This window comes from Schistocerca gregaria, chromosome X (assembly GCF_023897955.1).
Source record: "Schistocerca gregaria isolate iqSchGreg1 chromosome X, iqSchGreg1.2, whole genome shotgun sequence".
In the NCBI taxonomy this organism is placed as follows: Eukaryota; Metazoa; Arthropoda; class Insecta; order Orthoptera; family Acrididae; genus Schistocerca; species Schistocerca gregaria.
The window spans coordinates 185,695,487-185,719,248 of record NC_064931.1 but is presented as its reverse complement, the minus strand read 5'-3'; positions in this window follow the sequence as shown (position 1 = coordinate 185,719,248).

The following is a 23,762-nucleotide window of genomic DNA, read 5'->3' as shown; positions in this document are numbered from 1 at the left end:
CCTGCAGCGTATTCGATGCGAAGTGTTTGATCACCCACCATACAGCCAGGAATTGGCTCCCCCCGATTTTCATCTCAGCTCATCTGAACCACTGGCTATGAAGACATTTTGGCAAAGACAACGAGCTTCAGTTCAGAGCAGAATATAATCAGAAACCACAGGAGGCTGCCTTCTGTGACGAGGGTATTGGAAAGTTGGTACAACGCTACGGTAGATGTCTAAGTCGGAGCAGCTACTATGTGGAGAAGTAGCTGGAAGGTGTAGCTATCTGTTGCAAATAAAACAGTTTTGATTTTCGCTTTAATTTCGATTTCAAAATGTTTTGATTTTCACTGTGGTTTCCATTTCGTGATCGATCGCTCCTTATTTTCAGAAAAGCCCCCTTATATTTCTAGTATTCTGTTATTTCTTCAGTCTGATTTAATTATTTGACGACTGGATAAGTGAGAATCGCTATTTCACTCATCACGATTTTATTATAGAATTCGAATCATATACGCAATATTTTCTCATTGGTTCTGAATCGGTTGATGCTTGGAAAAAATTTTGTTGTCGTATTATCCTAGAGCTACTGGTACAGCTTTAAACCAAAGATGTACCTACTTGTAGCTAAACATTGTAGTGTCTCAGGGTACGCACTAAGTAACGAAGTGCAGTTATTTAAACGCTGGATTCGAATTTGGAAGGAGCGGTTTTCAAATCCTCATCCAGCCTTACGATTATGTTCTGCTTAACATTCCATGAAAACTGGCCCTCAAAATAATTCTCTGACTGAGAAATTACTCGTCATCTAATTAATTTGGCGTCGGTGGGACGTTTTCCTTTAACCATTCACCAGTACATGCAGTATTCTTTGGCAATACAGTACTTCCCTTTGATTTTATTTACCTTAGGTAATATATTACTTCCCTTTGTTAATACATTACTTCCGTTTGAACAGAGTCCACAGACGTCGTAAATTTACGAAATGACGATACAAATCTGCCTGCGGCTCAAAATAATGTTTATTACTTCACTTTTAGTCGGTTTTAGCTGTTTATGGATAATAATTTAATATGAGGATGAAGGGCGTGAGCGTGAGTGAGAAACCGCCCAGCCACAAGGCCACAGGAGGTGAAAGCAAACATGTACGACAGTTACCGGTATGAGCCATCCTTTGAACCCTGAATGCACTTCGAGTGCCTTAACGACAGCACAACTGCGCTGTTCTGCAGGAAGGCAAATATACATAAATTATATGAGAGCGTCTTATCTAGTTACAAACCCAAAACTTATGTTCTCCGATGCACTAATCATACTCTCAATCAGAATTATGTGTGAGAAACTGCATGTATTGAGCGATAGCAAGTTGACTGTGAACCAGATTAATTGGTGTACGATACAGTTTATGACCACAGCTACAAACAACCATTCTTGGGAAATTATTGTTATAACACTGCAAGTATTTATCATTTTCACTGATCAGCTCTCCGACGCGTTAAATGTTCAAGATGGCTCAAATGGCTCTGAGCACTATGCGACTTAACTTCTGAGGTCATCAGTCGCCTAGAACATAGAACTAATTAAACCTAACTAACCTAAGGACATCACATACATCCATACCCGAGGCAGGATTCGAACCTGCGACCGTAGCGGTCACTCGGCTCCAGACTGTAGCGCCTAGAACCGCACGGCCACTCCGGCCGACCCGCGTTAAACGCTTTTATTCTGTCGTCTTCAGGTGAACACACATATTACCCTACCGATGTATACGTACTGTTGATGTTATGGCTTTTCTGTGACGTGACGAGGTCACTGCAGGTGAACCAATAATAATCTTTGACCTTAGGAAACAAACACATAACATTTCACAGAAACGTAATAAAAGCTGCACCACACGTTCGCAGTAACGTAAAATGGCCGCCCATGTGACGAAATGAGAGTAAACGTTCGAAGCGCTACGTGGAACAATTAAATAATACTGGTGCAAAATCGCTCTGGTTCAAATGGCTCTGAGCACTATGGGACTTAACTGCTGTGATCATCAGTCCCCTAGAACTTAGAACTACTTAAATGTAACTAACCTAAGGACATCACACACATCCATGCCCGAGACAGGATTCGAACCTGCGACCGTAGCGGTCCCTCAGTTTCAGTCTGTAGTGCCTAGAACCGCACGGTCACACCGGCCGGCAATACGGGTGCCTGTATGTATCATGTTTCATCTGTTATTTAATTTTTGAAGTCACACGCTGAAGGTGAAATCTAGTACGGATATTATGAAACTATTCCCGTATCATACTGTAAACAAAAGAGTCTTGGGTCTGTCTGATACACTCAGTAGTACGTCACCTATAAACATGCGGAAACGTCGTGTCTTTGTATGTAAACCAGAGCTACACTTAGAATTGCAGTCACCCACTGAGATTGAATTTAATTTCTTATCATATGATTTGGGAGAATGAATTGTGCCGTGTTACTAACATTCGTTATCGAAATAAAATAAAAAATATTTTGTGGAAAAGTTTTCCTTCAATGGAGTATTCGCGACAGTAGTTTTTAGTTTCAAGACATGGATATTAAAAAAATGAAGATCGATCAGTTTCTTATATTTCTAGGGTGCTGAATGTTTCGCCAGCCTACGTTAATTGCTGTTCTCAGGGTGAGCAACGCTTAAATGACATTAATTTAGCTAGACTTTTTTTTTTAATCTATGTATTCATAAAGAACGGACTCTGCATGAAGGAAGGTACTGAGTAAACATTAGTCAATACCTCAACTATTCCATTCACATACGCAAGAGGGCACAATGACTGACTCTCTATGTATGTACATTCCGTAGTATCCATTATTTTATCCTCACGGTCCCTATAAGAGATATACGACACAGACATGGAACTTTTACACTGCCGAATTCGAAGAGTGGTTCTTTAAATTTGTCCAACAGTAACAGCGAGAACAACACCGTCTTTATGGGGAAGATTTTCTTCTAAGTTCGCTGAAGATGTTCTTTTTCACATTAATATGTACAAAATGTGATCAAACGTATCTGGACACCCCCCAGAACATACGTTTTCCATATTAGGTGCATTGTGCCTCCACCTTCTACCAGGTACCCCATATTAGCGACCTCAGTAGCCATCAGACACTGTGAGAGAGCAGAATGGGGCGCTGAGCGGAACTCACAGAATTTGAACGTGGTCAGGTGGTTGGTTCCGTCAGATATCTGTGCGCGAGGTTTCCACACTCCTAAACATCCCTAGGTCCACTGTTTTCGATGTGATAGTGAAGTGGAAACGTGAAGGGACACGTACAGCACAAAAGCGCACAGGTCGTCGTGTGTAATAGGCAGACATCTACTGTATAAAGACCATCTCACCGGAATTACAAACTGCATCAGAATCCACTGCAAGTACTATGACAGGCGGGAGGTGAGAAACCTTGGATTTCATGGTCGAATGGCTGCTAATAAGCCACACATCACGCCGGTAAATCCCAAACGACGCCTCGCTTGGTGTAAGGAGCATAAACATTGGACGATTGAACAGTAGAAAAACGTTGTGTAGTGTGAAGAATGGCGATACACAATGTGGCGATACGATGGCTGGTTGTGGGTATGGCGAATGTCCAGTGAACGTCATCTGCCAACAGTAAAATTCGGAGGTGGTGGTGTTATGGCGTGGTCGTGTTTTTCATGGAGGGGCTTGCACTCCTTGTTATTTTTCGTGGCACTATCACAGCACAGGACTTCATTAATGCCGTCGGAGTGGCCGAGTGGTTCTAGGCGCTACAGTCTGGAACTGCGCGACCACCACGGTCGCAGGTTCGAAGCCTGACTCGGGCATAGATGTGTGTGATGTCCTTAGGTTAGTTAGGTTTAAGTAGTTCTAAGTTCTAAGAGACTGATGACCTCGGAAATTAGGTCCCATAGTCCTCAGAGCCATTTGAATCATTTTGACTACATTAATGTTTTAAGCACGTTCTTGCTTCCAGCTGTTGAAGAGCAATTCGTGGATTGCGATTGCATCTTTCAACACGATCGAGCACCTGTTTATAATGCACGGCCTGTGGCGGAGTGGCTACACGACAATAACATCCCTGGAATAGACTGGCCTGCACAGAGTCCTGACCTGAATCCTATAGAACACCTTTGGGATATTTTGGGACGCCGACTTCGTGCCTCAGCGACCGACAAGGATACCTCTCCTCAGTGCAGCACTCCGTGAAGAATGGGCTTCCATTCCCCAAGAAACCTTCCAGTAGCTGATTGAACCTACGCCTGCGAGAGTGTAAGCTGTCATCAAGGCGAAGGGTGGGCCATCACCATACTGAATTCCAGCATTACCGATGGAGGGTGCCACGAACTTTAAGTCATTTTCAGCCAGGTGTTAAAATGGTTCAAATGGCTCTGAGCGCTATGGGACTTAACTTCTGAGGTCATCAGTCCACTAGAGCTTAGAACTACGTAAACCTAACTAACCTAAGGACATCCATCACACACATCCATGCCCGAGGCACGATTCGAACCTGCAACCATAGCGGTCGCGCGATTCCAAACTGAAGCGCCTAGAACCGCTCGGCCACTCCGGCCGGCTCAACCAGGTGTCCAGATACTTTTGATCACATAGTGTATCTTACGATCCTACTCCTTCGTCCGGTATCTAGTTTGCCTTAAGACAACTCCAAACACTGAAGGAGAACTCGAAGGTCATGCAGCAGCCTTAAATGCGGGTACTTTAACAGAATTCTCCAAAAAGAACCCATAATTGATTTCACGTGCATATAGTTTCACATCATTTCGTAGTGCAATACCTTGGTGCTTAAATCTTTGGATGAGTCTGCGGAAGGTATACAATTAATCTTGTTCCATGATGCGGTTGACCATTTCTCTTATACATGGAAATTATCTCTCTTTCATCTAAATTTAAGGCTGCTATTCAAGATATTAAGGAAAATATTTCGAATTTTTTACGTAAAGCCAAGTCGACATCGAGGTGAGCAATAGCTCGGAGGACAACTGAAACATTATCGTATTGAGATCCATCTAAAGTAATTTATGTGAGTTAAGAACACTTCAAGCTGGCAGTGAAGACGAGAATTTAAACTCGGTACCCGCTAACACGAGCCCAGTGTTTCAGCAACTACGGAGCTCGGCTCGCTGCGAAGAGCGGAGGGTCGGCTTAGGTGCAGAAGACTGTGGCAGGCGAGAAGCGACCGTTAATTCTTTGGAAGAGTGACCGGGGCGCGGAGCAGATTTAGCGGTACACCTGCTCCGGTTAGGCCGTTGGGGAGCGATGCAAGCGGACCCCGGAAGCGGTGGCACGCCAGGGAACCCGACACGCGGACCTCCTACGACGCGATAGCTACCCGCACGCCGCACGCGGCCGCTCACTTACCGACCTCATCCCGGGCTTTTTTCTTCGGCCCCCTCTGCGCCCGTGACGTGGCGCTCGAGAAGCGCGCGCGTGGCCCACTTTGTTGAGGGTTCTCTCTGCCCCTCTTCGATGACATTCTGCGTGTTCTCCCCGCACCGTTTCGTGCTTGTCGTAGCGGCTACGTCACGGTGCTTATCTTGTCCGTTCTGAACACTGTGATTGTACTGTAAATTATTCTAGTAGAAATAGAACCAGTCGTCAATTAACGTAAAGTAATGTTTAGCCTCCTGCTAGAATTGAAACCATTGCAGGCTCAACATCAGACGATGGTAACTTCACCAGATAAAACACTACTCACCCCTTCTACATCATAATTATCATATTAGATAGCCGTAGATGCTTTTCGAAATGGTACCAAGCGATCGCGTGACACTTCACCGCTGAGAAAAAAAACATGGAAAAACAGTGAGAAAGCATGCTTAAACACAAATGTGAATGCTAGACAAGTCTGCAGGCTGTGCTGTTGTATTTGCCCAAGAACGACACATGTCCAATGTCCTCAACAGGTGGCAAGAGCCAGTCGTAATCTCAACACACCACGTATGTTACAAGAACATAGGTGACCGGTTTCGGTCATATCACATGCCCATCATCAGACCCATGGCATCCTTCGAAGATGGTAGGTGGAGCACTCTTCTCAGTTGACATCACAGCGGCTGAGAAGAGTGCTCCACCTACCATCTTCGAAGGATGCCATGGGTCTGATGATGGGCATGTGATATGACCGAAACCGGCCACCTATGTTCTTGTAACATAAGTGGTGTGATCAAGACTGAATTTTAAAACGAAAAATTTTAAAAATCTTTGATCACTGTTCCAAAAATGTTTATTAAAATTGCAGTCACAACAGTTTTCTGTGTAGTTGTGAGTGCACTGTGACGGATATAAGTGAATTAGAATACGTGTAACTCATTAGTGCTCATACGGTGGGTGCTTTCGTAACTATGCTACCCGAAGAAGTGCTTGGTATTTCAACAGCACCGTGTCGAATATTTATACTGCATAGAGGGAAAGCGCAAAAACATCACCCGCTATGTCACGACGAGGATGAAAGTGTGTGTTGAGTGATCGTGACGGATAGTCATTGAAAACGACAATAGCTGCAAAACTCACTGCAGAACTTAATGTCCCACTCAGGAACACTGTCAGCACAAAAACAACACGAAGGGAGCTTCATAGGTAGGACATTACAGGGCGAGCTGAGGCTCCAAAACTAATCACCAGCAACACAAAGCTCCAACACAGGAAAACGTGGTACCGAAGCCACAAAATGTGGACTATGGAGCTATGGAAGAATGTGACTTGGTCGGATGTATCACAAATTTTCCAACTTCTGGCCGAGTTTACCTCCAGAGAGTGAAACATCGTAGCGTTCGGTGATGATCTGGACAGCCATATCGTGGTATTCCATGAGTCCGATGGTTACTCTACACGGTCGCATTACTGCCAAAGATTTTGTGACCATTTCGGCTGATCAGTTTCATCCTATGGTACAATATTCGTTCCCCAGTGGCGATGCCGTGTTCCAAGACGACAGGGCACCTGCTCACACAGCTCGCATCGTTCAGGTCTGTTATTGTAAGCACTGGTATGAATTGTCACATAACTCCAGATCATCAGTCACAGATCTCAATATTATTGAGCCTCTGTGATATATATTGGAGAGAAGAGTGCGTGATCACTATACACCTTCATCATCGTTGCCTAAACTTGCCACTACCTTGCAGGAAGAATGGTGTATTTCATTGAAAGCAATTATTGTTGTTGTGTGGTGTTCAGTCCATAGAACTGGTTTGATGCAGCTCTCCATGCTACTCTATCCTATGCAAGCTTCTTCATCTCCCAATACCTACTGCGACCTACATCCTTCTGGATTTGTTTAGTGTATTCATCTCTTGGTCTGCCTGTACGATTTTTACCCCCCCCCCCCCCCCCCCCACGCTGTCCTCCAATACTAAATTGGTGATCCCTTGATGCCTCAGAATATGTCCTACCAAGCGATCCCTTCTTGTAGTCAAGTTGTGCCACAAATTTCTCTTCTCCTATTCAATACCTCATCACTGAAAACAATACAGAACCTGTATTTATCCATTCCGGGACGACTGGAAGCTTTTCTGGATGCCAACTGCTTCCCTATACCTTGTTAGTCATGGTAATGTGTTGCTATTTCGTGTTTCCGTTTTTTTTTTTTTTTTTTTGCCATCCTGTAAGTCACGGTAGTGAAGTCGTGTGTATGTGTCAGTCGCTTGTATGGAATCAACGCAGCAGGATTTCTCGACACGGTGTAAGAACAGCGATCATAAAAATATCCTAACCGAATGGAACAGGAAGCGATTGTTACACCTTCTCAATGATAATCTATTTCAAACCCGATAGGAACTGCTCCTAACAGTTAATGTAATTCCATCTCAGTTTCATAGTGGACATTGCGAAGACTACTCATTGCTCATTTGGCAGCGGGTACCACGCAGAAAGTCATTACTCACAGCAGCAAGTACACTTTCCCGTCTTCAGTAGGTAAAATAACTCCGAAACAGAACAGTAGTTAGAGGCGTGTAGTGTGTTCCTCCGATCACCATTCTTCCTCTTTTCAAATGATCCAAGGCATCGAGTCCACTGACGATCCACTGGAACGTTCAGCCCGAAGTATTAGAGGGTGTGGTTCAGGACAGGGAAGGTTCTTTGACGTTTTGTTTCGCACCATGACTCGGTCGCACTGATTTAGAATAGTGTGAAAATGAAACAGTATGTTTATTTCGACGTTATCGAAACCATGTGTTGCCCTTTCCTCTAAACCTTCATGATGAATACTCTCTGTAAATGTTTTCAATACGTCGCGTCTTGCAGCTTCCAAATATTGAAGAAAATACGTTCTTAAATGTTTAACACCAAAGCTGCTGTTTATTTTTCTGGCTGAATAGTTTCGGGTTTTGCCTGTTTTCACAAGTCACCCATAAAAGAGAGTAAAATTTGTTACGAGAAGATTTGACGATTGTGAATAATAAATGAATCTTTGATAATGTGTTTCGTATGGTGACTACCTACGTATTTTGCATGTAGGATATATTTTGTGTGGACCGTTCTATTTATGTCATCACAAGCAAATTTATCTCAGACCCTAGTTAAAGGATGTCACAATTGTTGTTACACTTTATTGTGTTATGTTAAAATAGGTGATATATATTGTGGTTGGCAGGAGAGCCAACCGTGTTACTGAAGGAGGCCAAAATGCACGCGTTTTAGCTCACGCAGGCAGGCATGAGGTCTGGAACATGACAAGGGAATTAGAATTGAGAAAAACGGACGTAGCTGGTGGAATACTTAACTTTAATCCATTAATGGAGAACGTCGCTCTTTATGGTACGTGATTCACAATATCAATTGTACGGATACTGGCGCCTTGCTAAGTCGTAGCAAATAACGTAGCTGAAGGCTATGCTAACTATCGTCTCGGCAAATGAGAGCGTAGAAGTCAGTGACCCATCGCTAGCAAAGTCGGCTGTACAACTGGGGCGAGTGCTAGGAAGTTTCCTTAGACCTGCCTTGTGGCGGCGCTCGGTCTGCAATCACTGATAGTGGCGACACGTGGGTCCGACGTATACTACCGGACCGCGGCCGATTTAAAGGCTACCACTTAGCAAGTGTGGTGTCTGGCGGTGACACCACAAAATATATATATATATATATATATATATATATATGTGTGTGTGTGTGTGTGTGTGTGTATGTGTGTGTTATCCTAGGAACAAACACACACACCCATGCCCGAGGGAGGACTCGAACCTCCGCCGGGACCAGCCGCACTGTGTGTCACGATGGCTTATTTATCGCAGGTGTGATCGTAATTTTGACAGATGATAATGCAAAGAATATTATCGTAATGTCTTATATAATTTCTGATATATTTAGTTTATTTCGGGACTGTATTAATATCACTAACTACATTCAGTGTGAGGCACAGAGTACAATAAATTTTCATTTCCTTTTCAGCAATATTTAAGAGGAAACGTATTGTTTTATTTGTATTTCAGTGCTATGGTACCCACATACGTTAGAGTTGTCGTTATAAAATTTTTATAAGCCTGTAAACGTGGCAGCCTGAAGCCTGGGGTCAACACTTCATGTCACACATATCTTAACAATCACATATGGGTATGTTTCAACAGCTGTTTAAGGAGACACATTAGCTGCATAATACGTCAAGTTCAATACATAATCTCATGAAATGTATTGTAAATAATCGGTTATTGTTCAAAACAAACACTCATGTCTATAGTTAGAGTGTTACAAATAAAAAATGAGGTATATTATTCTTCAATAAATATTAACTTTAGCTTGTAAAGAGATGGCTCACTTTCCTAGCAAAATCATTGATAACTTTTCTAATTATATAAACTGCCTGATAACTAGCAAAACTAAGTTTGCGGATACCCTGCGCTACCCTAGTAGTAGTAGTAGTAAAAGTAAAGAAAACAAGAAGCGTTGCCGACGGAAGCGTAAGGCAACCTTTAATCATCCCGTCTAGTCACGAGTAATCTGCAAAGTATATCGAAAGGTTTCAACTTCAGCTCTGAAATACATGACCTCTTATTGATATTCTAAATATAAATAATGTACCATCCGCTACGTGACACAGAAGCGTTGTCTACATACCACAGACATACATCGCCCTGGTTAACACTGACTTATTCTCAACCTTACCCATGTCATCAATGTAGGCTAAGTGTAGGCCTGTGCTGTGACAGTGGCACGCAACGCAACAAGGAGTGCAAGCCCCCTCTACGAAAAACACGACCACACCATAACACCACCACTTCCCAATTTTACTATTGGCACTACACACGCTGGCAGATGACGTTCACCGGGCATTCGCTGTACCTACACCCTTCCACCGGATCGCCACATTGTGTACCGTGATTTGTCACTTCACACAACGTTTGTCCACCGTTCAATCGTCCAAAGCTTATGCTCCTTACACCAAGCGAGGCGTCGTTTGGTATTTACCGGCGTGATGTGTAGTTTATGAGCAGCCGCTCGACCATGAAATCCAGGTTTTCTCACCTCCATCCTACCTGTTATAGTACTTGCAGTGGATCCTGATGCAGTTTGGAATTCTTGTGTGATGGTCTGGATAGATGTCTGCCTATTACACATTACGACCCCCTTCAATTGTCGGCGGTCTCTGCCAGTCAACAGACGAGGTCAGATTGTACGCTTTTGTGCTGTGCGTGTCCCTTAACGTTTCCAATTCACTATAACATCGAAAACAGTTTACCTAGGGATGTTTAGGAGTGTGGAAATCTCGCGTACAGTCGTATGACAAGTGACATCCAATCACCTGACCACGTCCATCAGTTCCACGGAGCGCCTAATTCTGCTCTCTCAGGATGTCTAATGACTGCTGAGGTCGCCGATATGGAGTACCTGGCTGCACAATGCACGTAGTATGAAAAACTATGTTTTGGGGGGTGTCCGGATACTTTTGATCTCGTAGTGTATAAGTATGTAAATGTTTGTATATAGGCGTTATATATTTTATTCTTAAACCATGTAAGTAGGCTGTTTAGGTTTTTTTTATTGGTAACGCCGCCGCCACGTAGCGCTCTGTATAAAAATCTATGTAAGTAGGCTGTTTAGGTTTTTTTATTGGTAACGCCGCCGCCACATAGCGCTCTGTATAAAAATCACTGGCTGTGCCGTGTGCAGTCTGTGGCTGGTTTGCATTGTTGTCTGCCATTGCAGTGTTGGGCAGCGGCAGCTGGATGCTAACAGAGCGTGGCGTTGCGCAGTTGGAGGTGAGCCGCCAGCAGTGGTGGACGTGGGGAGAGAGATGGCGGAGTTTTGAAATTTGTAAGAATTGATGTCATGAACTGATATATATATTATGACTATTAAGGTAAATACATTGTTTGTTCTCTATTAAAATCTTTCATTTGCTAACTGTGCCTATCAGTAGTCAGTGACTTCCGTAATTAGAATCTTTTAGTTAGCTGGCAGTAGTGGCGCTCGCTGTATTGCAGTAGTTCGAGTAAGATTTTTGTGAGGTAAGTGATTTGTGAAACATATAGGTTAATGTTAGTCAGGGCCATTCTTTCGTAGGGATTTTTGGAAGTCAGATTGTGTTGCGCTAAAAATATTGTGTATCAGTTTAAGCACATTCGTGTATAATTGTTCAAAGAGGACGTTTCACATAGACCAGTCTTGTATAATTTTTCTAAGGGAACGTTTCAACCGTAATATTACATGTCCAGTATCCTTGTAGAAATGTTCCATGGATAAATGAATCTACCATTATTACTATATCTTCAACTCTGCATTGGCTGTAGCGTCAGAGATCAGTTCATTTCTAGCCTTGTTTCCCATTTTCTCGGGATTCGCAACAAATTTTGTTTTAATTTTGCAATTGAAATGGTTGATGACATTTAACTTCTTTTATCTAAAAAGGTTATCAGTATCAACTGATACTCACACACACGTAATACCTGATAAAAAGTATACGGACACCATTTAGTGGACATTAATATGGGATGTGTCCACTATTTGTCTTTATGACTTGAACTTCGTTGGGAACACTATAAACGGCGTGTCTGAACATCCGTGGAGGAATGGCAATCCGTTCTTCAGCAGCCAATACCAAAGAAGGTAGTGATGTTGGACTCTGGAGACTGGAGTGAAGCCGAATTTCTAACTCATCCCAAAGGTGTCCCATTGGGTTCAGGCCAGACTTTACAGGCTAGTGCGTTTCAGGAATTTTATCGTTAATAAACCATTGCCCACAGTTTTGTCCTATTACAAGGTGCATTTTCATGCTGATACAATTATCGTCTCCGAACTGTTCCTCTACTGTACGCAGTATACAGGGTGAACATTAATAAAACCGACTAACTGCAGGGACGGATTCCTGACTGCAAATGGAAGAAAGAGGTCCTATGAACATGCGTCTGGAAATGCATCTACATATACATCTACATCCATACTCCGCAAGCCACCTGACGGTGTGTGGCGGAGGGTACCCTGAGTACTTCTATCGGTTCTCCCTTCTGTTCCAGTCTCGTATTGTTCGTGGAAAGGATTGTCGGTATGCTTCTGTGTGGGCTCTAATCTCTCTGATTTTATCCTCATGGTCTCTTCGCGAGATATACGTAGGAGGGAGCAATATACTGCTTGACTCTTCGGTGAAGGTATGTTCTCGAAACTTTAACAAAAGCCCGTACCGAGCTACTGAGCGTCTCTCCTGCAGACACAGTAGACAGCGCTGACGAATGAAAGTTCCTCTGACCACGTACCGTACGTTTCTTGTGTGTTGCAGGCCATGTGATAGACTCAGCGTACTATAAGCAGCAGAATGATCCGGTATTCATGACGGGAAGCCGAGATGATGTTTGCGTGCGGCCAAGTAGATGAAAGCGGTCTAGAGCAGCACGGCCTCACAGACACCAACCACATCCCACAACATTTCAAGCCCTTTCTGGGCGTATGTGCGATCATGGGTTCTTTCAGAACGTGTATGGAGACGCCGCACAGTATGTACGCCAGATCTGGAGGACCGGATTCAACGGAATTTTGAGTCGAACCCTAGAACAAGCTCCAGGCAAGGGCCCGCTAACATGGTTCAAAATGGTTCAAATGGCTCTGGGCACTATGGGACTTAACTTCTGAGGTCATCAGTCCCATAGAACTTAGAACTACTTAAACCTAACTAACTTAAGGACATCACATAGATCCATGCCCGAGGCAGGATTCGAACGTGCGACCGTAGCGGTCGCGCGGTTCCAGACTGTAGCGTCTAGAACCGTTCGGCCTCTACGGCCGGCACCGCTAACATGGTAAAAGCGAAAGTACTAAAGTGTGGCAGTCCACGATGCGACTGGTGAACATCTGTAATGACGTGGATGCGATGCAGCTCTGTAGTGTGTTCCTGAACGATTTGTCGTCGTTGCACGCACGCCGTCCATTTTCGAACAAACGTTCAACCTGTATAATGCAGTAAAATGTGTTCATATCCCTCCACATTTGGCGTTTTCTTAAACGAAATAGGGGGGCAAAACCCTAGTCACGAGAAACACGCCCATACCGTACCACAATGTCTCCCGTACTTCGCAGCTCGAGCTCCAAATTATGGCCAGTAGCGTTCACCAGGCATTCGCCAAACCCAAACCCTTCTATAGGGTTGCCACAGGACATAGCGCTATTCATCACTCCAAAGTACTCGTTTCCAGTCATCCACCGTCCAATGGCGTCTCGTTTTACATTACCTCAAGTGTCGAATAGCGCTGGCTACAGAAAAGCGTAGCTCGTGAGGGGCTGCCCGAACATTGTACTCCATTCTTTTTAACTTTCTACGCATAGTAGAGTGTCATTGAACTAGCTGGATCGCTGGTAGCACTTTCGTACTCACTAATGACTTTTTCCACAGGTTTTTCTTTTTTCAATCAATCACGCTCCGCAATGGTCGGTGGTCCCTGCCCGTCAGCACATGAGGTCTGCCTGGTCGCGTTTCAGCAATGCCTGTTCTTTCGCGTTTCGCAATCACAATCACAGTCACACCACCAATAGTTGACTTGGGCAGCTCTAAAAGGTTTGAAATGTCCCGGATGGATTTATTATTCAGGTGGCATCCAACGACTAGTCCATGTTCGAAGTCACTGAGCACTCCCGACCGAACAATTCTGCTGTTACTGCTTCCCTACTGCCAATACAATGCTTAAATCTCCTTTTACACTACCGGGTCCACCTCTCGGGGCATCTAGTGATCAGTGTCGCATTATATAAAGTTTTCCTTGTAGCCTTGATCAGATAGTGTGTTTCTACACCATCGCATATACCACTCTGGGACAAAGTATCTGCAGATAATAGTAACAGCACTTTTTAACGCTGTGTTGAGCAGAAAATTGCTGGTACAAAGATAATACAGACAAAGCCGTAAGAAACCACAGACCTTGCTGCGAAAGTCTACAACCATGGCGATATTATTTTCTGAAGCATTTGTAGTTACTTCTTGTATTTCATAATATGATAAAGTCGATCCCCAACACATCTGGCGGTAAAGGTAGGCAGCGCACCTTCCTACACAGTGTAGAGTGAATTAATCGTGAGGGTGGAGCCACAGACATCAATAACTTCATTCAATGCACAAATAGCGTGCCACGACAAAAGCGAAACGTTTCTTTGAAGCGCGTTTGGTAAAGAGCGTTATATTTTACGATCCATGATAAGAGGCACTTTCCCGGAAGATTTATTTTGTGAACAAAGGAGCTTGATCTTAATACCAGTTAGAGAGCAACGAAGATTTGTTCACAAGGAAAAGAAGCAACAAGGCCAATTTTTATGAGATATTCTTGGCCAACGGATAACGGGTTAGCTTTACGTTAAGTTTGTGTATTTCGTAAAACCAATATTGTCTGTAATTATAGCTCTCTTATTTCCTGCAATGTACTATGAGTTATCCGAAAAATAAGTTACATGACAAAATTATGGAGATATTACAGTATTCATGCAATCTCCTCATGCACCACAAAAAATGTTTTCTTTTTGTTGAGAAAATACACTGTTTTATTTAACTGTCAGTTATCTGAAAGTTGTGTCAGGTCTTGATATAGACATAAAAACTGAAAATAATTTTATTTCAATTGACTTAACTGTGCATACTTGGTGACGTATTGAGTTTTACAGTAACATACTTTCTGTGTCATAAGACAGCATCCTCTACATGAATAAAAAAAAAAAAACTTGGGGTAGTCCTTTTACTAACGCGTCAAACTCCAAGTTTACTTTGACACCAGCTGTCAGTTGCCGGTGCATGTGGCTGCTGGCAGGGGTGTCCCTGGCGCAGCTAACATGCTCGCTCATCATCTAATCGCCGTCGAAGGAAGGAATGTTAGGCTTTAACGTCCCGTCGACATCGAGGTGATTGGAAACGGAGTCAAAGTTCCATTTGCTTCAGGGATGGGGAAAGAAATCGACCGTGCCCTTTCGAAGGAACCATCCAGAAATTTCCAGGGAGCAATTTACGGAAATCACGGAAAACCTAAATCTGGCTGGTCGGACGCGGATCTGAACAGTCTTCATCCAGATTGCGAGTCTAATGTGGTAACTCCACTGCGCCACTTCTCTCGTTCATGTGAGTCGAGATGAGGTGGCGCTAAGACAGCAACAAAGGGTGCTTTGCGTCCTCTGTTTCAACAGATGCAACTCAGTTACAACTGCGCGGTGTGTTTTTCTTAACAAACAGCTATCTTGACCCCTTTTCCCTGTTTGATAACTGAGATAGTTTGGGGACACGCAAGTCGCCGAAGTGGCGTCCTATTGAATGTCTTGCACTCAGCCATTGAAGTAAGGTATTTAAAGTTCTGCATCTGGCCGTATACGACCGATCGTCGTGTCATCCCTACCGGCTTGGTTGGATGCGGTATGGAGAAGCATGTGATCTTCATACTACTGTCCCGGTCGTTGTCGGGTTTCTTGACTTTGGAACCTTTACTAAATAATCGGTCGAGTAGCTCCTCTGTTGGCCTCACGAGGCGGAATGCACCCCACCAAGGGAAACACCCTTGGTAGTGCCAGGAATCGAACCAGGTTCGTCAGTATGGTACTTAGCTCCACTGACCATTCAGTTACGGTCGTGGACGCTCAACTCTTAAGCTATGAGCAATTTATTTTTGCCTTGAATAGACTGTAGGAATCTCGCAATGGACAACTGGCCTCCTGGGCTACCTAACTGTATTTGATATTTTGTTGTGTAGTTTTGTGAAAGAGTTCGTCTACGTATCTCCCCGTCTAACAAATGTGGGTGAACTACGAGGCCACATAACAACCACAGGGAATGCTGTAACTCCAGACATGCTAGCCAAAGTAAGGCACGCGCTGGACTTCAGTCTAGATGTCTGCCGTGTCCCCGGTGGATTGGACAAAACTTTGATTCTAAACGTAATTGTAAATGTACCCCAAGTCTGTATGTGCATGCATGTAAAAGATATGCCCTTATAAAATCGGATGGTTCTTTTAAAAATAATTTGTAGTCATGTGCATAAGTTAAAATTTACTCCAAGTTTTCAACTTCATTTTTGAAATCCAATGAATATTTCAAACACGCTGTATTGTAACAATTAGACTGGTATACATATTTTTATAGCCAATGTTTCACACAAATTTATTTGGCCACGATAAAATGTTAGGGCTGTCAGCTCATCTACTCGTAAAATAATGTTGCAATTAAAGATTTTAATGCAGCACTCAGATGTATATGGAATTGAAAAGGGTCAGGAACATACTGTAAAAGTCTGTAAAAATCCTGTTTACTGTGATGTATTTAATTTCTTCACTGTTAATTCATTCTAAATTACCTTTTGGTTCAAGAAATCTAGTTCCCTGAACTCCTACGCGTAGTGGGAAGATTGCGATACTATGTAGGAGTTTCTTTGACTCCTGCAAGAGTAGTCATTTTTACAGTTTCATTCAAGTAACTCGGATACGGGTCTTGCCCTTTAAGTTATTGGATTGCGCATCATGATTTGTGATATTTATTTTTGTGGTAGATACGTGGACGATAAATAGTTTAGACCAAAAGAGAATAGAAGCTTTCGAAATGTGGTGCTACAGAAGGATGCTGAAGATTAGATGGGTAGATCACATAACTAATGAGAAGGTATTGAATAGAATTGGGGTGAAGAGAAATTTGTGGCACAACTTGACTAGAAGAAAGGATCGGTTGGTAAGACATATTCTGAGGCATTAAGGGATCACCAATTTAGTATGGGAGGGCAGCGCGGAGGGTAAAAATTGTAGATGGAGACCAAGAGATCAATACACTGAACAGATTCAGAAGGATGTAGGTTGCAGTAGGTACTGGGAGATGAAGAATCTTGCACAGGACAGAATAGGATGGAGAGCTGCACCAAATCAGTCTCTGGACTGAAGACCACAACAACAACAACGACTACGTGAGCAATTTAAACGATTATGAAACACGTAATTGTGTTAAGCGAATCCTTATTTTTTTAAATTTAGTGCAGCTTCCACGGCGTGTTGTGGTTCGTTATGTGGATCCGTCGAATTCATTCTGAATGGTTGTGTCAATTCGGTGTAAAGTTTTATACTACAAGTCAGTATGTTACATCTCTACCCAAAGTTGCTTTGGTCGTTCCTGCGTTCCTTCCACATTGTTTCATGTTTCACACCCAGTGTACACCGAAACCATCATAGACAATTTTCTTGAATTGGTTTATATGGATCACCGTAACACCAACGATTTTTTTAAAAAAACATGATCCGAAACGTGATGCCGCCTAATATCATTAGCTGTCCATTTATGTTTCCATGATACTTTGTCGACACACTGCCTACGCGTAACAGACCAACATTTGATGATGTACAGCGCGACGTGACGGAAGATTTTGCGGTAAACTTCGTACTGAAGACGATCGTTCATTCCAAAGTAGCAGATGGTGGCTGTCGTCGTTTCCCAACCTATCCAGATTGTATTGAGCCTGACTCTGACATCATTAGGATCTTTGTCGTCAATGGCGAATACATAAAGCGTGTCAGGTTTAAATTCAGTGAAAAACAACAATAATAATTTACGTGTCTTATTATAAACTACTCTTTTGTATTGCAGGATAAAATTAGTGTTATTACTACCAGTCGCAGAAACTTTTTAAGGTTGTTGCCTGCAGCCTTCTGAGTCTTCAAAATGGCTCTGAGCACTATGGGACTCAACTGCTGTGGTCATTAGTCCCCTAGAACTTAGAACTACTTAAACCTAACTAACCTAAGGACATCACATACATCCATGCCCGAGGCAGGATTCGAACCTGCGACCGTAGCAGTCGCACGGCCTTCTGAGTCTGTACTGGCTTCATTATAAGTAGTCTACGAACTGATACGCAGATACCATAGACCCCGACTGACGTTAATATTTCTTCTTAGTAGGGCTAACTGCTCATAGTGGTAAACTGCAAGATGTTACTACGGCTTTGGTAGCTCGGCTTCCAAACATGTGCAAGTAAAAACTGAAAATCGTGCTTTCTTCCAAGAATATTCATAGATATTTCTCTTCGTTTTACTTTTGTTTTATGTTTTTAGAAAAGGGATCGTATAAACTGTCTTTTATAGCGAAGTATTCATTTTAATTCGTCTGCAGTAATTAATGTAGAACACTGAATACAGCGTTGCCACCAGTCTCTCTACAGAAATGGTACTTGGTACATATCCCAGATGACACTCATCTTGACAGGGACAGTTGTGGCTATCCCTACCTTATATTCATTATTTAATTCCGCGATATGCAAGACTACTCTATCCGCTACAGCAATAGTCTACAAAGCACTCTTATTCCCGGCTCTTATTGTTTTAGCTTTTAGAAAGTAATCTCTAAGAATTCTCTTTGCACCGCAGACAACACTGTCTATATCCACTGTAATGACCGAAGTATGAAGGGTAGCGGAAAGAAAACAAATCATCTATAGAGGTTACTGGCATACTGAAACCAGTGATTTCAAGTTCACTGATTGCGAAATGGAAGTAAATAGCGATACAGTCAAGTACCGTCGGTAAGCAGCCAGCCCCAAGAGCCGTATACAGAGGGCATCAAACGTCGAGATATGCAGAGTTCCAGCGAGCAGAAGAGTACGAGACCGAGGAGGCTTCCAGATCAAGCGGCCTCGAATGACCAGCAGCCTATAGCACATCCTATGTAGTGAGCATTACCTTCAGTTCAGCTTGTACACTAATTAAGGCATGCAAACGCTTGACTGTACGTACCTCCGGACTAGAGTTATTGGTTTTCATCGTACATTTGCCTACATGTACCTTTGTCTGTCCCACGTCATGTTACGACACCACAGATGGGGCTACTCCACCTCTCGGTACTAGACACGCGATTCCAACCGCTGGTTTGGTTTTTGTTCTGTTTCTGAGTTGAAGAACTGGAGTCACAAACTAACTATAGACTCACAGAATCAGTTAGATTTTCCTACAATGATCCAAACAATACTGCAAAAACGGTTTGCAAATTTTGTTTGGATTAACATCTAACAAATCGTCGCCCAATTTGTGCAAAACTGCCTCATCCTTAATAGTGGATTTAAAATGTTCCGTGGTCTTTCTCTTCTCATTTCTATGACGTCAGGTATTTTTAAACATCTAATTACTGACCGCTCTAGTATCATATAGCGCGTTTCATCGACCTATTGGACTATGACTATGGTTTCGGGATGTCATTAACGAGCATTGTTTCCAAGAGCTGTATGGCCATATTGAATTCATTCACCTGTCTCGTAACTGCCAAAAACAATTTAGCAGACTAGTTCTAAAGTTTCAGCAACTGTGGAACTTTAGCCATAGCTAAACACAACAACACCTAAACACAACATTCCCCATGCTGTGGCTAAGCCATGTCTCCGCAATATCCTTTCTTTCAAGAGTGCTAGTTATGCAAGGTCGGCAGGAGAGCTTCTCTATCAACAAAACTTTCAAGTCCAGGTACGTTAGGAACTCCCGAACCTCCACGTACAATGGCTACAGTGAGCCGACCATTACCATGTGAGAATGTATCATTAATGAGACACAGACAAAAGAAAATCGTTGAAATGGCTCTGAGCATTATGGGACTTAACATCTGAGGTCATCAGTCCCCTAGAGCTTAGAACTTCTGAAATCTAACTAACCTAAGGACATCACACACATCCATGCCCGAGGCAGGATTCGAACCTGTGACCGTAACGGTCGCGCAGTTCCAGACTGTAGCGCCTAGGCCACCACAGCCGGCGTTTCCCAATCCATCCAGATTGTATTGAGCCTGACACTGACCTCATTAGGATCTTTGTCGTCAATGGCGAATACATAAGGCGCGTCAGGATTGAATTCAGTGAAAAACAACAATAATAATTTATGTGTCTTATTATAAATTACTCTTTTGTATTGCAGGATAAAATTACTGTTATTTCTACCAGTTGTAGAAACATTTTAATGTTCTTACATGCACTCTTCTGAGTCTGTACTGCCTTCATTATAAGTAGTCTATGAATTGATACGCAGATACCATAGACCCCGACTGACGTTAGTATTTCGTCTTAGTATGCTCTCAATGCCCATAGTGGTAAACTGCAAGATGTTACTACGGCTTTGGTAGCTCGGCTTCCAAACATGTGCAAGTAAAAACTGAAAATCGTGCTTTCTTCCAAGAATATTCATAGATATTTCTCTTCGTTTTACTTTTGTTGTATGTTTTTAGAGAAGGGATCGTATAAACTGTCTTTTATAGCGAAGTATTCATTTTAATTCGTCTGCAGTAATTAATGTAGAACACTGAATACAGCGTTGCCACCAGTCTCTCTACAGAAATGGTACTTGGTACATATCCCAGATGACACTCATCTTGACAGGGACAGTTGTGGCTATCCCTACCTTATATTCATTATTTAAACCCGCGATATGCAAGACTACTCTATCCGCTACAGCAATAGTCTACAAAGCACTCTTATTCCCGGCTCTTATTGTTTTAGCTTTTAGAAAGTAATCTCTAAGAATTCTCTTTGCACCGCAGACAACACTGTCTATATCCACTGTAATGACCGAAGTATGAAGGGTAGCGGAAAGAAAACAAATCATCTATAGAGGTTACTGGCATACTGAAACCAGTGATTTCAAGTTCACTGATTGCGAAATGGAAGTAAATAGCGATACAGTCAAGTACCGTCGGTAAGCAGCCAGCCCCAAGAGCCGTATACAGAGGGCATCAAACGTCGAGATATGCAGAGTTCCAGCGAGCAGAAGAGTACGAGACCGAGGAGGCTTCCAGATCAAGCGGCCTCGAATGACCAGCAGCCTATAGCACATCCTATGTAGTGAGCATTACCTTCAGTTCAGCTTGTACACTAATTAAGGCATGCAAACGCTTGACTGTACGTACCTCCGGACTAGAGTTATTGGTTTTCATCGTACATTTGCCTACATGTACCTTTGTCTGTCCCACGTCATGTTACGACACCACAGATGGGGCTACTCCACCTCTCGGTACTAGACACGCGATTCCAACCGCTGGTTTGGTTTTTGTTCTGTTTCTGAGTTGAAGAACTGGAGTCACAAACTAACTATAGACTCACAGAATCAGTTAGATTTTCCTACAATGATCCAAACAATACTGCAAAAACGGTTTGCAAATTTTGTTTGGATTAACATTTAACAAATCGTCACCCAATTTGTGCAAAGCTGCCTCATCCTTAATAGTGGATTTAAAATGTTCCGTGGCCTTTCTCTTCTCATTTCTATGACGTCAGGTATTTTTAAACATCTAATTGCTGGCCGCTCTAGTATCATATAGCGCGTTTCATCGACCTATTGGACTATGACTATGGTTTCGGGATGTCATTAACGAGCATTGTTTCCAAGAGCTGTATGGCCATATTGAATTCATTCACCTGTCTCGTAACTGTCAAAAACAATTTAGCAGACTATTTCTTAAGTTTCAGCAACTCTGGAAGTTTAGCCATGGCTAAACACAACAACACCTATGTTGTGTTGGCTGAAGGGCCAACACCGTGTTACTAGAGGCCGAAATGCACGCGTTTTAGCTCACGCAGGCTGGCGTGAGGAGGGAAGAACTATACTGACGTGAGGTCTGGAACATAACAAGGAATTGGAATTCAGAAATCGGACGTAATTAGTTTTATACTTAACTTTAATCCATTAATGATGTACGTTGCTCTCGACGGTACATCATTCACAATATTATCTGTTCAGAATAGTAATTGAATATGGCGCCTTCCTAGGTCGTAGCAAATGACGTAGCTGAAGGCTATGCTAAACTGTCGTCTCGGCAAATGAGAGCGTATGTAGACAGTGAACCATCGCTAACAAAGTCGGCTGTACAACTGGGGCGAGTGCTAGCGAGTCTAGACTAGACCTGCCATGTGGCGGTGCTCGGTCTTCAATCACTGATAGTGGCGACACGCGGGTCCGACGTATACTAACGGACCGCGGCCGATTTAAAGGCTACCACCTAGCAAGTGTGGTGTCTGGCGGTGACACGACAACCTAAACACAACATTCCCCAGGCTGTGGCTAAGCCATGTCTCCGCAATATCGTTTCTTTCAGGAGTGCTACTTCTGCAAGGTCTGCAGGAGAGCTTCTGTTAAGTTTGGAAGGTAGGAGACGAGGTACTGGCAGAAGTAAAGCTGTGAGGACGGGGTGTGAGTCGTGCTTGGGTAGCTCAGTTGGTAGAGCACTTGCCCCGAGTTCGAGTCTCGGTCCGGGACACAGTTTTAATCTGCCAGAAGTTTCACAACACAAAGAACTTTATGAGTTCGTCGTATTCTAATTTGTCCATTTGAAAGACACACAGCTGTTCTAAAAATCCGCATAAAAATTGTTCTGTAGATAGAGCTGACTTAGATTAATGCATAATATGCACAAACAAAACAAGAAGGAAATATCATTGATTGAAGAGCCATCCACGTGCCAGTCCAAGAACAATTAACCTCATCACTTGCACAGTTGCAGTGCATAGCAGTAAACGAATAGAGTGGGAACTACACTGTTGAGGCAGGCTCGCACCATGTGCGACTCTGGCAGAAATGAAGAGCAGCACTTAGGACTTCACGATCAGGGGCATTCTCAGAACCCTAGAAGAATGCAAAAGGAAGCGCGCCGCGGCGCAAGGAAATTACCGTTGAGTGTGAGCGCGCGAGAGCATTATCACGCCGACATGATTGATGGTCCCGGAGAAGCTCACCGCAGGATTGCTCGATTAATAAATGAAGTGGACGAGCGATACGGTAGCTTCGTCGGAATTTTAAAGAAGCAGCAGAGGAGGGCGCTCGCCTTACAAAATTAGCGGCGCCCGTTCACTGCGGCGCTTCGTTACACAGGCTGCGACTTAATACACGTATTAAGCGTCGTCCGCTGGACTGGCGAGAAGATGAAGCCACTGAATCGCCGCGGGGTACGTTTCGTCTGAAATTACTAGCTGATTGTGTTCGAACTAATCGTTTCTATAATTTTCTCTCGGGTGTTCCAAAGGCAGCCCACAATTTCATCGGGCTACACAACTGACACTGTGAATTAAACAATAAACGAAAACAGAGTTTATGATGAAATCTAATAATTATGTCACGCACGAATTATTAAAATAATAAACACTGGAAGTAGCCAACAATTTTCCTGGCAAAATACTGTCTCACGAACTTAATCCCCCAAGTGCTCAATAAAAGACATTAAAAACATAAAGTTTTCAATTAAATTACAGTAAGGAACATGGTGACTTTGTACAGTAATATAAAACTCGTAATGACTGTTTAACATTAGTGTCAAATTTCCCCTACGTAGCCAAACTTCGCCAGACATCCTTTGCT